This window comes from Protopterus annectens, chromosome 6.part1 (genome assembly GCF_019279795.1).
Source record: "Protopterus annectens isolate FY-2018-M chromosome 6.part1, PAN1.0, whole genome shotgun sequence".
NCBI classification, from domain to species: domain Eukaryota; kingdom Metazoa; phylum Chordata; order Ceratodontiformes; family Protopteridae; genus Protopterus; species Protopterus annectens.
This window is the reverse complement of record NC_056738.1, coordinates 435,224,554-435,238,214: the sequence shown is the minus strand read 5'-3', so window position 1 is coordinate 435,238,214 and position 13,661 is coordinate 435,224,554.

Here is a 13,661-nt window from a genome sequence, read left to right as displayed (position 1 = left end):
TTACTATTCCTTATAAACGTTGATAGGCAAGAAAATATCTGTCCTGCATTTCTAAAGCAGTTGTATTTATTTTCTTTAACTGGGTAAGATTTTATTTAAGGTTTTCTTGAATTGAATTATATCAATTTGCCTTATTTCTTTGAGGATAGCATTCCAGCAGACGACTTGTACCGTTCTTAACTACAACAAAGTACTGTGGTAAATCTGACTGAGAAAACAGTAATATGGTGCAGCCTATGTACAGTATAGTAAAACTGGATCAGATGGAGTGGTATTAAATTACACCAACTACAACATTTGCAGTATTTACAATATCTATACAAACTGTAATATGCTGTATCGGAAACAATGCTTTGATGTTGGATTTCCTATTGAATAATGCAAGGCTTGTTAGAAAATATCTGGAAGGATCGAACATAATCTGGGTCTTTAAAGCAGATGCACTAGTAATAATTTGTATGGTGAGTGTTAAGCATTTTCCAGAACAATTAAGCTTTATTGTTTGAATTCTTTGTGGGATATTGCAGTGGCAGTTTTAGAAAAAAGCTCTTTCTCTCTCAAAGTTGAGCGTGAAGACCTTAGAATCTGGATGTCTTTTTGGCTTCATATGGTATAGGTTGTGTTGTTTATTTTTTATTGTCAAATACTAGTTTTCATTTATGTGTTTATGGGCTAATGTGTTCAGTAGAAAAGTATCCCTAGTCATTATCAGTAGTGAGTTTGTTCTATGCAAAGTAAGGCAGTGATGTTTTATTTTGTGGGTTAAGAGGCTAAGTGAATATTGCTTTAGTCTGTTTATATAACAGATGTGTCTTGGGAAATACGAATGCTATTGTAGATAGAGCATATTCTTGTCTGGCAAAGGTACATGTTCTTTGGGTTAGAAGGTGGTCTTTTATATTATCTTTTAAGCTGAACCAGTGCTGTTTTCTCACTTGAATGTCAGTGTGTGAATGAAAGGCAAGATTCTGATTTAATAAAATACGTAAATACTTTTGCTATATGGTAGGTAATGAAATGCCATCAGGGTCTTTTATTGTTAAAGATTGAATCACGCCTACTCTTAAGCACATCCCCAGAAATAGATGGTAGTGCTGTGGAAGTTTGGAATCTAAGAGGGGAAAACTGAAAAGATCCAGAAGGTTTTGTTTAACAGTATTTTAAGAGGAGGAGAAGCACTAACATCTTGGAAGAAAGTGATGGTGGCTGTAATACCTAAAGAGGGTAAAGACCTATCAGATCCAGCGTCATGCAAGCCCATTTCAATCCTATACCATGATTATAAAGTGTTTGTCTGTAATGGCTAAAAATGTCAAAAGTGATGCCAAAACTGATGGGCATGGATTCATGTGGTTTTGTGGAGGGGAGGCAAACATTTGACAGCATTAACAGAACATTGATGATCCAGAGGGAAGCAAAATGTAAGAAAATATCACTGTTATTGGTGGGTCTCGATGCAGAGAAAGCATTTGGTGGAGTAAGCTTTGAGTTTGTGAGCAGGACAAGGGAAGCATTTGCATTCCCTGATAAAATTATAAGGTTGATTGGGATATTTGAGGGATTGGAGGAGAACATTAAAGTGGGTGGGTTCCTCTCTGATAATTCCTGTTTTAGCAGAGGAACCAGATGGGGTGTTCTCTCTCCCCTATTTGCATTATATTTAAAACCATTGGTAAAGAAAATAGGGACTCAGAAATTCAAGGATATAAGTGGTATAGAGGTCTAGAAAAGCCATCTCAATTTGCAGATGATATTTTATACATGTTAAAACCAGAAAAGGACATTTCATTGTTGTGGAACATTTTGAGACAGTTTCAGATCTTTTCAGGATGCACAATTAATGAATCTAAAACAAAGGCAATAGCTGTAATTTAAGTACTTACACACAAATTTATTTTTTATTTTATTTATTTTACATTTGTTTACCGGGATAGTCCGACTGGATACATGTCCATTTTCAGCGGAGGCCCAGGGAGAAAAGATCCAATAGAAAATATTACATAGATTACACAAGAAGTTAGATGATATTAGAAAATATAAGGCAAAGTGTTTTGTACAATGGTTTAGTAATGTTCATAAATAGGGACTCACAATTCTCATGGTCTGACACAATTAATAGCAAAAGACATCAGATTGGAAACAGAGCTTGGTTAAGTAATTACATGTTACGATATTTACAGATTATGCTTTCAGTTTATAACTTAATCAGGGTTGATACATGGGCAAAGCCAGTTCACTTTGAAATACTGTTTGAGGCTTTTTTTGAAGAGACTTATGGAGGATTGAAGGGTTATATAGTTTGGCAATGAATTCCAGGTTTTGCCAACAAAGTTGGTAAACAGAGATTCACCAGCAGAGTTATTAGCTTTGTGGGTTTGGACCAGTAGTTTGTGGGCTGATCGTAGGGCTATATGGCTTAATAATATATGATGTAATGGGATCCTATCTCGCCTACATTCATGACAGATGGGTTTGGAGCCAATCCATCGGCTCCGACTCGGCAACTAATACACTAGCATGAAGTCTCTCATTGGCTGGGCTACTCCCTATCCCAGGATGCACTACACCTGCTTCCCCAGATCTCGTTTGCCGCTTTACAAGCTGGACGTGGTCTCGACTTGGCTGGAGCTAAGTGGTTCTTTTTACCTTTATTGGTCTTTGACCTTGGGGTTTTTTGTCATATATTAACCAAACAGCTGTTTTAACAGCTATTCCTTATCATTCTCTATTTGCTACTTTTGAGTGCTTGAGTGTCTTCTGGTACTTTATTTTTTCAGTCGGGCAAGGCCCGTTTAAGTTAGAGGGCCTTTGCCCTATCTTTGTGTGCTATTTAGCCTTTATTACCTTTTGTGGTTAATTGTTTTCGGGCCAAGCCCATTTAAATTAGAGGGCTTTGGGCCGTTGGACTTGTTTTGTCTGTTTGTTTGTGAGGTAAACTTTTTTTCTTAAGTACTCGCGCCAGTGTGTCTCGCGCTTGTCAGTTGGCGCAATTCTGTTATAGTGCTTACTTATTGTGGTAAAGTCATACTTGTTGAAGGGCCTGTACTATGTCTAAGGAACACAAGTCAGGTTTTAAAAAATACACTCGGTGCAGTTATAAAATGTCCATCACAGTCATTCAGTCTGCGTTTATTGTTTGGGGCCGAAACATCTGCAAGAGACTTGTAGCGTATGTCATGCTTTCTCTGCTAGAGTTCTTCAAGAACGCAAGAACAAGTTGATATTGAAAGGGCTTATAAAACCTTCGTTTGAGGAAGCCTTAAATCCTCCTGTTGCTTCCAAAAAGAAAAGATCATCGGCACCGACAAGTCCGTCGGAGCCGACTTCTAAAAAGACTAAATTGACCTCTTCTTCCTCGGCTCCACTGACTTCTGGGCCGAGGGTCGAAGGGTCTGCCTCGGTACCTCCTACTTCGGCTCCATTGCTTTCGGAGCCGCAAGTTGGAGTATCGAGAGGTGAATCACCTCCATTGGTTCCAATGGCTTCGGAGCCGGTGGAAGTGTGCAGCTCAGACTCTTCCCCCTCGGCTCCGAAGAAGGCTCCTTCGGTGCCGATGGTGGTCCATGCTGTGGTGGAGTCGGCGCCGACAGTATTGGAGCCGTTTCGGAGCCGGTCCCCTTCTCTCTCGGAGCCGAGAGGAAAGTCTTCTCGAGTGTCTACCTCCTCTAAATCCTCGAGACTATCAGATTCGGACCTGGATAGGGTTTTACAGAGGCTATTCCAATCTCCAGTGTTTACTAAAATGGTCTCGGCTCCAGCACAGTTTGCTTCGGAGCCGATCCCCCCTCCAACACATTTGATTCCTCCTCCAACCTCGTCGGAGCCGATGGTGGTGGAGCAATGTGGAGCCATACGGTCGGAGCAGAGACCCCTTACAGGCCTCTCGGCTCTGACTGTGCTTCCTACCCTGTCCTCCGGTTCAGGGTTTGGTACTGCGTCCTCTTCAGCCGGGCCCGAGGGGAATACTTTGGGATTGGGTGCTTCGGTGCCTAGTCTTCCTCTCGGAGCATCGGCTGCTGGAATTCCCAGTGCCATCGTGGCCTCTAGACCAGTGACCTCCTTGGATTCTGGAGGTCCGGCCTTTGAGGCCATGAGGAGCGCGCTGGCCATGCCCTTGCCGGTTCAACAAGATTATACCTCACCGTCCCTAGATTTGGAGACTGGTGCCTCTGTTGTGTTGCAGCCCCCCGGCAGCGGGGCCCCAGGGCCTGAGGATACCCCCATAGGGGGTTCCCTTCTTCCGGGTGGTCCATCCGAAATGGCTTCGGACGAACCCCCACGGAAGAAATTGTGTAAGAGGAAACACGTAGACTCCCAAGATGAGTCTATTACATCGGATACTGACCTCGATGACGCAGAAGGTTCCCCCGAATCATCTTCGGATGATATCTCCTTCTCAGATATCTTGGAGATTCTGAGACAGAGAGGTGACTGGCAAGCCAAAACCCCTTCAGCTGAGGAGTCAGTCTTCCTCAAGGCCTTTGGGGCCCAGCCTTCCACCTCCTGGGTGTCTCCGCCCTTCGATGAACTCCTTGATTTGGTTTCTCGAAGGGTGTGGGAACACCCTGATTCTGTGGAACCGGTGCCTGCGAGGCCCAATAAATTTTTGTCAGCCCCCCCCCAGAAGGAGTTTCTCACAAAGGGTGTGCCTGTAGATGCTGTGGTGGTGGCTTCTGCCACACAGCAGGACGTGGCAGAGGCTTCGACGTCTATTCATCCTCCTAATAAGGATTCTAGGAGTATGGATAGGTACGGGAAGCGTACCCTGTCCTCAGCGGCCTTTACCTTACGGTCGCTGAATTACTTATGTCATTTTACGAGGCTCCAAAGGGATCTTCTCAAAGAGCTAAATGACTCTCTTCTTGGTAATCTACCTGAGGCGCTGGCCCCGACTGTTGGCGCACAGATGACTACCCTCTTTTCTATTGTTAACTCGTCCATGAGGCTCATCTCATATGCAGCCGAAGGGGCGAGTAGAGCAGCGGGAACAGGCGTTGCCCTCAGGAGACAAGCCTGGTTATGCTTGTGTTCGTTCACGGAGGCTTTCAAGTCTTCCTTCGCCGACGCCCACTTTGATGGGTCATCCTTGTTTGGACCCAAGGTGAAGGACACACTAACTAGGTGCGAGCAGGAGGGAAAGACTTTGACTGCCGTTGGGGCCCGATTTTCCGCTCCTTCTAGGCCTTACCCCAAGGCTGGGAGAGGAGGGAAAATGTGGTTTAAAAAATCTCAGAAGTCTTTCCCTACTCCACCTGGTGATTCCCCCTCCAGAGGCAGGGGGGGGGGGAATTTTGGAAGACGCCGCCCCAGAGGTGGCAGAGGCCCCCGTAACTCTGGAGACCGCGATTCCTTTCGTGGTTCTTCATACAACCAGCGTTCCTGAGTTGTTGCCCGACTGTGCATCTCCGGAGCCAGTCGGGGGTCGCTTTGCGGCGCACCCTCAAGCTTGGGAATCCATAACAAGCGATCAGTGGGTGCTTCGCATCATTACCGGAGGATATACCATCCCCTTCAACAAACCCCCCCTTTCTTTAAGGGAAATCCCGGACGTACCACCCAGTCAGCGGGATCAGGCAGCATTAGAGGTTTCAAAGCTGCTAGAAAAAAGAGCCATCCAGCCTGTCCCCATCGACCAGATCGGATCAGGAACTTACTCAAAATTATTTTTGGTACCAAAAAAGACAGGGGACTTCAGGCCCATTTTGGACCTCAGTTCATTGAATCGTTTCGTAAAAAAGTCCAAATTCCGAATGGTCACTCTTCAATCTATTCTTCCTTTGCTGGAAAAAGATGCATGGATGTGCTCCATAGATCTCCAGGACGCTTACTATCACATTCCCATAGCTCAAGAGTCCAGGAGACATTTACGCTTCCGCCCCAGAGTCAGTCATTTTCAATTCCGAGCACTGCCCTTTGGTCTCACCACAGCCCCCAGGGTGTTCACCAAGTGTCTGGCAGTGGTAACTGCTCACCTGAGAAGTCTGGGATTCCAGGTGTTTCCTTATCTAGACGACTGGCTCCTTACTGCCACCTCCGAGCATCTACTACTCCAAGCGCTCAGAGCCACGTTTACCTTGGGCCGTTTCTTGGGGATCACGTTCAGTTTGCAAAAATCTGTACTACAGCCATCTCAGCGTATTACTTTCATAGGCGCAGACTTAGACACAAAAAGAATGCGCGCCTATTTACCGGCAGCAAGAATTCAGGTGTTACAGGATCAAGTCAAATCCTGTCTCCCCCTACAAAGAGCCCCGGTCCATCGGATCCTACAACTGTTGGGCTCGATGGCATCGACCATACTTTTGGTTCCCTTGGCCAGGCTTCATATGCGAATTTTACAATGGCTACTGTCGGTTCAATGGTCTTATCAGGAACTTCCCTTGAACCACTTAATCATAATCACGGAAAGTTGCCGTCGAGATCTGCATTGGTGGCTTCTCCAATCAAATCTCGACCAGGGGCGACCCTTTATACCACAACGCCCGTTGCCACTGTGACTACGGACGCCTCCCAGGTAGGGTGGGGGGGTCATTACCTGGACAGGTCGGTCCAAGGCACATGGCAGATCCAGGAAACGCATTTGCATATCAATGTCCTGGAGATGAGAGCGGTACTATTGGTACTCCAAGCTCTCCATCACGCTCTCCCACAGGGCCCGATTGCTATCCTATCCGACAACATGTCGGTGGTATGGTACATAAACAAGCAAGGTGGAACCAGGTCTTACCCACTATGCAGAGAAGCCATGAGACTTTGGCACTGGGCGGTAGCTACCAACCGCTTTCTGATGGCAACGCACATACCGGGGAAGTCCAATGTGATTGTGGACAGATTAAGCAGGACCATTCTTTTACCCCACGAATGGTCCCTCAACCAGGGTATAGCTGCGAAAATTTTCCACAGATGGGGTCATCCTTGCTGCGACCTGTTTGCCAGCCCTCACAATGCGAAATGCAGAGAGTTCTTCACACTGTTCCCTTCTCAGGGACAGACTCCCAGGGACGCTCTGACTCACATTTGGCCCCCCGGTCTTCTCTACGCCTTCCCTCCATTCCCCCTCTTACCGAGGGTGATACAGAAGGCCATTTACATGGAGAGCGAGATGATTTTGATTGCCCCGCACTGGCCTCATCAAGTTTGGTTTCCTTTCCTACAGAGGCATGCGATAGAAGGTCCATGGTTTCTGGATCTGGTGCCAGACCTGTTGACTCATCAGTCAGGACGGCTTCACCCGTCCCTCAGGTCCCTGAAGTTGGCAGCATGGTTACTCCACTTCCATCATTAGTCCGAGACAATGCTCTTTCCCCGGACGTGGTCCACATACTGTCTTCTTCTCATAAACCTTCCACCATCAAACTTTATTCCAGTAAATGGAAAAGGTTTGCTTTCTGGGCTCAAGAACTGGGTATAGATCCTCTCACTGCACCAGTATCGGAGGTTCTGAATTTTCTGGCCTCCCTTTTTCAGTCGGGCTCTTCAGTTTCTACCATTAAGGTTCAGCTAGCGGCCATTTCTAATTTTCATGCTTCATTTGAACCTTCATTGATGTCTCACAAACTTTGTAAGGCTTTCCTTAAAGGGGCTTGGCTCCTGAGGCCTCCTTTATCTCATCCTGTCCCCCCGTGGGATTTGAATATGGTTCTTGCTGCCCTAACTGCCCGTCCTTTCGAACCAGCTGCTACCTGTGATCTAAAATTTCTGTCTTGGAAAACGGCCTTTTAGTAGCCATAACGTCTGCCAGGCGAGTTTCAGAACTTCAAGCTCTTTGTTCTGATCCTCCCTATTTGATTTTTCACAAGCATAGAGTTTCATTGAAATTAAACCCTGCATTTATACCAAAAGTGGCCTCCTCTTTCTGTATGCAACAAACTATAGAACTCCCTGTCTTTTTCCCAGAATTCTCTAATAACGCAGAATATACTTTGCATCAATTGGACGCATAGACAACTGCTTTTATTTGAGTAGAACCGCTCAAACGCGGAAATCTAATCAATTGTTTGTTTCCTTTGCAGCGAACAAATTGGGTCAACCAGTAACAAAAACCTCCATATCTAAATGGATTAAAGATTGTATCATTTTTATTTATTCACAAGCTAACAAGGACCTCCCCTTTCCAGTCAAGGCTCATTCTACCAGAGCAATGGCTACTTCCGTAGCTTTTCACTCCAAGTTATCAATAGATGATATTTGTGCTGCAGCAACCTGGACTTCTCTGCACACTTTCATTTCTCATTACAAATTGGATGTGGTTTCTCGAGGCAGAGCTTCCTTTGGTTCCACAGTTCTCAGGAGTGTTTTCCAATGAGCCACCCGGGATGTAGGTGCTAGGGATGCTGTCCCATCTGTCATGAATGTAGGCGAGATAGGATCCCATTACATCTTTTAGTTATGTACTTACCATAACTTCGGATGTATGGGATCCATCTCGCCTACATTCATAAGTACCCACCCTCCTTCCCCCTTCCATTTGGATTTAGAGGAGCTGTAGTCCCTCTTTTCTTGGCGTTCTTTCTTGAAGAACTTTAGTTGGTTATTGTGACTACTACTTTTTCTGTGTTTGCATGGATGTATGAAAGCGAACAAACAAGATCTGGGGAAGCAGGTGTAGTGCATCCTGGGATAGGGAGTAGCCCAGCCAATGAGAGACTTCGTGCTAGTGTATTAGTTGCCGAGTCGGAGCTGATGGATCGGCTCCGAACCCATCTGTCATGAATGTAGGCGAGATGGATCCCATACATCCGAAGTTATGGTAAGTACATAACTAAAAGTTAAGTTGTCAATCTCGCCTTCATTCTTGCTGGATTGGTTCGGAGCCGATCCTCGGCTCCGACTCGGCACTTGCTTTAGCTTGAGAACTCCTTTTACCAGCTCGAGGCAACCCTATATCCCATGATGCAAGGCGGAACTACCTCAGATCTCGTTTGCCGCTTAGCGAAAGAGGTCTCCTTTACCAGCAGAGGTAAGTGAATTTCTTGTTAAAGAAAAGAGAAGCTTAGTTAGGGTTTTATTTCCCCTTGTATCCTCATTTATAGTCTATAGTGAGTTACAGCCCATCCTATTCCCTTGTTTTTCAAACTTTATAATCTTGTTATAACCTTTAGTGAAAAGTTTTTAGTTAGGCCTAAAACCCCATTGGTTAATCCCTTCCTGTGTGTTGTGTGTTAGGGGATTAATTTTGTGTGTTTGTTGGGGTTTGTGTGTGTTACTTCCTCCTAGGATATGTCTAGGGAAGGCAAGGTCTCAGGCTTCAAGAAGTGTGACTCGTGCTGTCAGAAAATGTCTCTGACAGACGGTCACACTTCTTGTGTTTATTGCCTGGGGCCTTTGCACCTGCAGGACTCCTGTGCTTTGTGTCACTCTTTTAGCCAGAGAGTCCTGCAGGAAAGGAGGAATAAGCTTATCCTCCGTGGCTTACTTAAGCCAGAAGGTTCTCCCTCTAAAGCAGGGTCTGGGAAACCTTCTAAGCCACCAAGGCTCAGGCTTCAGTATCCAAGCCTCCTCCGTGGCTCCGCTGGAACCGATGTATCTACCTTAAAAGTAGTGGGTTCGGTGCCGCTGGTTCCGATACCTTGTCTACTGTAGCCTTGTCGGCCCGCTGGAGCTGACACCTTATCCAGCATCGGAGCCGAAACCTTCGGCTCCATCTGGAGTTCAGGGACTTCGCCCGATGGCTTCGCCCAAAGAGATCTCGGTCCCCTTCTACTGAGTATCCACTGCCCGGGTCTCCTCTTTGTCGGAGTGGAGCCATCGGAGCCGATCTTCGAGATCTTCCAGGCTGTCTGACCACGACTTGGAGAGGGTGGTAAGCAGGCTGTTGAAGTCTCAGGCACTGGCCCAAATGCTCCATAGCCCGTCTCAACAGACTTCGCTATAGCCTCACCCCTTGAACTTCCTCCTCCGACTCCACACCAGAGTTCGGAGCCGGAGCTTCTCGGGACAGCGACTGTTTCAGTGCCGGAGCCGATACATCCTTCGCCCGGCTGCCCTTGGCTCCGATCTCCTCCTTGAGACCTTCCTTGGAGGGATCCGGTCGCCGGGTTTCCTTGTCGGCTCCGAGGGGCTAGTGGCATCGGACCCTTGTCCGACCCCGCTCTCCTCTCGGGCTTCGCTTTGTAAGCTCGGGCCGACATCGGCCTCGGGAGCCTTCCTCTCAGTGGAGCCGGAATTCCTGTTTCTCGAGCGGGATATTCCGCCTCCCGGGAGGGGAGCCTTTGAGGTGATGAGGAGTGTCCTGGCCTCTGAGCCTGGTCAACGGTCCATCCCTCTAGCTCCTCCCTCATCAGTGCCTGCAGATGCCTCTTGCCAGCCTCTTGCTCTCAGGCCCAGGGATCCATCGCCCCAGGTTTCCCCATTGGGAATTTCCTCCTCTTCCGAAGTTTCTCCTGATCCTGCAGGTGAACCCCTCGAAGAGGACGTAAGAGGAAACACACAGACTCCCGAGTCTACTACATCGGATACCGACTTAGATGAGTCGGAGGGTTCCCCACGATCCCCCTCTGAGGATGTCTCTTTTTCAGACATCCTTGAGCTCCTCAAACAGAGGATGAGTCGGTATACCTGGAGGCTTTTGGATCCCGACCCTCCACCTCCTGGGTGTCTCCGCCTTTCGACCCACTTATGCAGGTAGTGGCTCGGAAGGCGTGGGCGGCTACAGATTCTGTGGAACCTGTCCCCAGGAGACCATCCAAATTCATCACGGCCCCTACGGACAAACAGTTCCTTTCCAAGGGTGTCTCTGTGGATGCTATGGTGGTGGCGGCGGCCACTAAGAAGGAACTGGCGGATCCTTCAGTACCTGTCCATCCTCCTAACAAGGATTCTAGGACCATGGACAGGTATGGAAAGCGGATGTTTTCTTCAGCGACCTTTGCTATGCGTTCGCTGAACTACCTTTGTCACTTCACCAAGCTTCAATGAGATATTCTCAAGGAACTGGGTGAAGTAGTCCAGGATCCTTCTGCTGCTGGGGCTCAGGAAAAGATTGCCTCGCAGCTTGCAATCCTGAAATCCATATCTAACTCCTCCATGCGGCTCATATCCTATGCGGCCGATGGAGCGAGCAGGGCCGCAGGCACAGGAATTGCTCTCAGACGCCAAGCCTGGATGCAGCTTTGTAATTTTGCGGACCCCTTGAAGGCATCCTTCACTAATACCCCCTTTGATGGTTCGGCTTTGTTCGGACCTCAGGTGAAGGATACCTTGACCAGGTGTGAGCAGGACGGTAAAACTCTTTCTGCCGTTGGAGTCCAGTTTTCCACTCCTTCTAGACCATATCCCAAGGGTCAGAAGGGGGGAAGATGTGGTTCCGTAAAGCCCAAGGAGCTACACCGGACGCACGTGGTCAGTTTACCCCCAGAGGCAGAGGGGTAACAATAATAGACGCCGCCCTAGAGGCAGGGGGGGGTCCTCAGAACCAGGGCAACAGGGAGTCTCTTCCTGAGAAGCCCTTTCAGCATCCCTGAGGTGTTGCCCGACTGTCCACCCTTGGAGGCAGTCGGGGGAAGGATTTCGCTGTACCCAGTAGCCTGGCAATCCCTATCTCAAGAGATGTGGGTACAGTCGATCATATCCGAGGGTTACAAAATCCCTTCAAAGGTTTCCTGACCTCTACAATCCCTTCCAGACATCTCACCCGGTCAAAGGGATTTGGCAGAACAGGAGGTTTCAAAGCTCCTAGAAAAAAGAGCCGTCCAGACTGTGCCGGCAGACCAGGTAGGATTCGGCGTCTACTCGAGATTCTTTTTGGTCCCCAAAAGGACGGGAGATTGGAGACCAATATTAGACCTGAGCAATCTAAACAGATTTGTCAAGAAGGCAAGATTCCGGATGGTCACGCTTCAGTCCATTCTGCCCTTTCTGGACAAGGACAACTGGATGTGCTCTATAGACCTTCAGGATGCATACTATCACATAAAGATTCACAGACGCTCCAGAAGGTTTCTCCGCCGCTAGGGACCAGTCATTACCAATTCAGAGCACTGCCCTTTGGCCTCACTTCAGCCCCCAGAGTGTTTACCAAATGCATGGCAGTGGTCACAGCTCATCTGAGACGTCAAGGATTCCAGGTGTTTCCCTACTTGGATGACTGGCTCCTCTCCGCCACCACCAAGTGTCAGCTTCTTCAGTCCAGAGACTACACTCTACAGCTTTGCAGGAGTTTGGGAATTTCAGTAAATTTCGAAAAATCTTCTCTGCTGCCTTGCCAATCTATCACCTTTATAGGCAGAATTAAACACCATCAAAATGTTAGCCAAACTAACAGATCAAAGAATTCTGGACATCCAAAAATTGCTCGATTCTATTGCAGAGCAACAAGATCAAAGCCAGATTTATACTGAAGGTTCTAGGTCTTATGGCTGCGGCCATTGTTCTTCTACCACTGGCTCGCTTCCACATGCGTCTTCTGCAGTGGATGCTATTCACGCAGTGGTCGTACACAGTCTTCCGATGAGGCACGAAATCTTAGTCACACAGTCGTGCAGAGCTCATCTAAATTGGTGGATATCTTCCCCTCTTCTTCATCAAGGCCGACCTTTTATTCCCCCTCCTCCAGTTGCCACAGTCACTACGGATGCCTCTCTGATCGGGTGGGGGGGGCATTATCAGGGCAGGATGGTCCACGGGACGTGGCAACCCATAGAATACCATCTGCACATAAATGTCCTGGAGATGAGAGCAGTGCTTTTAACGTTGCAAGCCCTCAGCGACTTTCTTCCCACGGGGACTATTGCAGTACAAACGGACAACATGTCTGTGGTCTGGTACATCAACAAACAGGGCGGGACCAGGTCCTATCCGTTATGTCGAGAAGCTCTCAGACTTTGGCAATGGGCGATCTCCTCTCATCGGTTTTTGATAGCAACGCACATCCCCGGCAGGTCCAACCTATTGGCGGACAGGCTGAGCAGATCCATTCTGATGCCTCACGAGTGGTCTCTCAGTCAATCTGTAGTGGATGAGATATTTCTGAAGTAGGGCACTCCTTGTTGCGATCTTTTTGCTACTCCTCAAAACAACAAGTGCCCCGATTTCTTCACTCTCTTTCCCCTACCAGGCCAACCCCTGAGAGACTCTCTAACCCAGGATTGGCCCCGGGGACTTCTATACGCTTTTCCTCCCTTTCCCTTGATTCCACAAGTCATTCAGAAAGCCCCTGTTTTGAGAGCCAAGTTGATCCTCATTGCCCCATATTGGCCTCGACAAATTTGGTTTCCGTCTCTGCATCGTCACCTTCTGGTGCAGCCCTGGCATCTGGACCCAGTTCCGGATCTTTTGATCCACCATTCGGGTCAGCAGCACCGGGCCATTCATTCTCTCAACCTCACTGCTTGGTTGCTCCACTTCCTTCCCTAGCCAGGCTTCCGATGATTTCTGATTCTGTCAGAGACATCTTAGTGTCTTCTTTAAAGTCGTCCACTAGGACTGTTTATGCTAGCAAGTGGCGACATTTTTCTATTTGGGCAAATTCCAGAAAAATTGATCCCTTCACTGCTCCTGTACATTCTGTTTTAGATTTCCTGGCGGAGGTTTTTCATTCAGGATCCTCGTCATCTACAGTCAAAGTACAACTGGCTGCTATTTCCAAGTATCATGTTGGCTTGCATGACAATAACATTATGTCTCATAGATTGTGCAAGGCCTTTCTAAGAGGAGTTTTTCTC